Genomic DNA, 2,857 nt, shown 5'->3' with positions numbered 1-2,857 from the left:
AGTAATGAGTACAGGAGGCTGCAGAGCAGGAGGTACAGGTGTGCCCTTTCCTGCACTCGGCAAATGTTGTGGAAGGAACAGGCAGACATGACTTCACTTCAGCATTGGAGAAGCAAAGAAATTGCCTTGTTGTCCTAGATTTGTGGCAGACTTGTTTTTGCTTCCAAATCTGGGAGTGTTCTAGCTGAGGGTGGAGCGGACTCTTTGTGACAGGGAACTAGATGAAGGAGTCTTGAGGAGCTGATGTTCGGGAGTGGTCACAGGCCCCAGTAAACTCACTTTAATATCTGGTGTCTGTGGTGTTGAAAAGGCATTTGAGTTTTCCATGACATGCATGGGCTCAGTGTTCTCTTGCTCCACCATCATGAACTGACTCCAGCATTCCAGTGGCAGTGAAAGCAGATGCTCTACCACCTTGGGTTGACGCTTGATGTAACATTGTCACTGGATCTGGGTTGGGCACAGCATGAGCAACTATTGTTGGCCCGAAGACTTTAGCTAGATTGGCGACATCCATTTTGGTGTTTGGACTCTGAGCCGCTCTCTGCAGGTGAATCATGAGGAAAGCTAATGTGTCCCTGTTGGCTTGGGGTAGTTCACCCACTGCCTGGTACATGGCAGCAATGCTGTTGTCCTCATCTGTGATTTCTGCTGCTTCTATAAAAGTCTTATTTAGCCGAAAGGTCAGAAGAGGCTCTTTTAGGTTTTGAAGGAAGTCTTTCAAAAGGCTACAAATAGCATGGATGTCATCCACTTTGCTGAGAAGGGGTACCGTTTTCACATGAAGGAAATTATCTTTCAGCTCTTTTACTGTACGGTCACAGCCTGAGATCCTATATAGGTCTGTATCAGTCAGTCCTCTCTGCTCAATCTCATTTACACAGTGGACAACAATGGAGGGAATCATTGGAGAAGTCTGGGACACAAAATCTGCCAGCATTCCCTCTCCGATCTTGACAGGTGTTCCTATCAGGGTGGGAATGCAGGGAAGGGGACAACGGTCCCGACATTCCGGATGAGAGACCACACGACAGTCTCGACACTTCAAGGACAGCTTTCCAAATTTTATCCGCTTTCCACATGGAACACAAGATTCTGGTTTAATAACCGTCTTGGAGACAAAGTCGTGCAAGTGCATCCCTCCATTAATTACTCTGAGGCGTGCCAGCAGTATCTGGCTCAGCTTTGGATTCCAGCTTCCTGCTGCTCAGGGTAGAGTCACTGTTGCAAGGTTGTAAAGTACCTGTTTTCCTTCGTCTCCTGGTCCAATATGGAACAGTCTTAATCGTGGACACGGCTTCAATAGGCCCACCATCATTGGGAACAGTTACTGTAGTTTTTGCAACTATAGATTCATTCCCCTGGTCTACTGTGGAGCCAATAGAACGAGTTTTCTTTACAGGCCCAGGTGGACCATAAGTAAACTGTCGGTTACTAGAGCGCCTCTTTTGTCTCTTCTTCAGTCTGAAAGTCTTTACCAAAGAAGAATCCCAATCCAGTGATTCATCGGTCTTGTCAAAGCTGATATCTGATAAAATGGAGCCAGATTCATCAATGGTCGAGAGTCTTTTGTTCCCAGCCCTGCCACTGGATGGTTGGCCCCTGTTGAGAAAAGCCAGAGCTGATTTTTGCTCTTCACTTAGTTGAATACTGCCAGATGAATACTGCCACACATGAGCATTTCTCGAATCAGCTGAATCTGTCGTTCCAGCTTTTCACAGTCAGCTTCAGCCCGCTGTCTCCGTTTGATCTCTACATCCACCTGATTGCGTGCATGCTTCAGCTTAACATCCAGAGCACTACGCTCAGTCTCTGCTTTCATCAAAAGATCCTTGTATTGCCCCAGTTCATGGTCTGTTCTCTGCCACTTTTTACGAAAATCCTCAAAGTCCTTAGCCAACTGAATAAATTGGAGCTCATTTCCTTCACTGAGAATCTCCACCCAGCGCACAAGCTGCTCAAACAGATTCCGCAAATTCAGCTTCATAGACTCCATCTTTCTCTTCGCAGCCCCCAGCGTCACTTTCCAGGGGTCCGCCAGGCCCTACCTGGGCGGTCTTCTACTTCCCAACGAGCTTCACCCAACGGCCTGCTTTTATTTTTTTTTAATTAAGACAATGTGTTAACATTTTATTTGGGTTTCAATAATTGAAACAATTGATAGATCTAGTCAATTCCATTGACTAACTTATCAAGTTAACGAATAAATCAACTCTTACTTGCTTTTGTTGCTGAAAAAGATCTAACAACATGCATGTGAGATGGATGGATTGACTTAAGGACTAACAGATGGATCTAGACAAGGAGGCAAAGGAGATGCATTGATAATGTCTCTGTCTCTCTTTCTCTCTCTCTCTCTCCCTCCCTCCCTCCCTCCCTCCCCTTTTCTCTCTCTCTCTCTCTGGAGTGGATGGAGGGACATAAGAACAGACAACTGGGGAGGAGGGAGCAGGAACATTGAGAATTTTTTTTTGCTGTTGAGACTTGTTCTCAGACCCATCTTGGCCCTCAGCTACAGATCTCAGCCATCTTTGGGAAAGCTAATGCCAACCTCCTTCAAGGCCAGTTCTAGGAGATGCCTTCTTCCTGCCTTCACTTCTCAGACACAAAGACACTCAGAATGTTTTGTGATCATCTGCTATTATTAAGGAAGAAGTGGAACGCATAAATATTGACATACTAGGCATTGGTGAGATGAGATGGACTGGCATGGGGCATTTTGAGATGGATGACCATATGATATATTACTCTGGAGATGAAAAAGTGATGAAAAATGGAGTTGCTTTCATAGTTAAAAAAGTCATTGCTAGATCTGTCTTGAAGTACAATATTGTCAGTGACAGGATAATATCTATAC

At 45.3% G+C, this 2,857-nt stretch overlaps 1 pseudogene; it reads right to left on the bottom strand.

Annotated features, from left to right (window-relative positions):
- Positions 1-93: 93 nt before the first annotated feature.
- Positions 94-1,996, bottom strand: LOC102860887 (annotated as a pseudogene).
- Between the last annotated feature and the right edge of the window lie 861 nt (positions 1,997-2,857).

This window comes from Elephantulus edwardii, unplaced genomic scaffold (assembly GCF_000299155.1).
Source record: "Elephantulus edwardii isolate Elephantulus edwardi_28Jun2011 unplaced genomic scaffold, EleEdw1.0 scaffold00303, whole genome shotgun sequence".
In the NCBI taxonomy this organism is placed as follows: Eukaryota; Metazoa; Chordata; class Mammalia; order Macroscelidea; family Macroscelididae; genus Elephantulus; species Elephantulus edwardii.
This window is presented reverse-complemented; position numbering and strand designations above follow the sequence as displayed.